Source organism: Bison bison, unplaced genomic scaffold (genome assembly GCF_000754665.1).
Source record: "Bison bison bison isolate TAMUID 2011002044 unplaced genomic scaffold, Bison_UMD1.0 scf7180017864203, whole genome shotgun sequence".
Lineage (NCBI taxonomy): Eukaryota > Metazoa > Chordata > Mammalia > Artiodactyla > Bovidae > Bison > Bison bison.
The window spans coordinates 6,768,633-6,769,327 of NW_011494775.1; positions in this window are offsets into that span (position 1 = coordinate 6,768,633).

Here is a 695-nt window from a genome sequence, read left to right on the forward strand (position 1 = left end):
GGTGGGCACGAGCGTCAGCTTGCTGCCATCCCCCACGCCGAACTCCTGCAGCTTCCCCGAACTGAGCCGGCTGAGGGGGGGGGAGGAAGGAAGAGGGTGAGGCTATGCCGCCGCCGAGACAAGGCAGGGACTCGGAAGCAGAGTCCGCGGGGGAGGGCTATGCTTATGTGGTAGAGACAGGAGTCCATCGCCCCCACCCCTTCCTGGTTTCCAGATCCAGGGCCCCGAGTTTGTGTGGAGGGTGGAGGTCAGACCCTGGGAGTCCCATGCTGGCAGTTCAAACCCCTTATTCCAAGGAACCCCAGTTCTGGACTGGGACACTCCAGTTGCGCCTCAGCAAAGCACTTTTTCACCATCCAGGCACAGCGCGCCCCTTGGCACACTCCCCCCACCCCGGGGCCGCCCCCTTGTAATTCAACCACCCGGGCCTGGGCTGTCCCTGCGGGCCAAGCGCTCAGCCTTTCGGGGCTTTGCCGGGCGGGCTCCCCTCCTCCCTCCCTCCCTCCCAGGCGCAAGCCGCGCCGCTCAGCAAAGGGACCCTCCCCACCTCCCTCCCCACCGGGCCCCTCCGCCTCGGGGATGGACCATTGCGTGTCCCCGGGAGGCCCCGCGGACGGGAGGGCTCCCCGGGCCCTGGGAGGGCGATTTAAATGGCAGGGGGGAGGGTAGACTGCGGAGAGCGCTCGGTGGCGAGA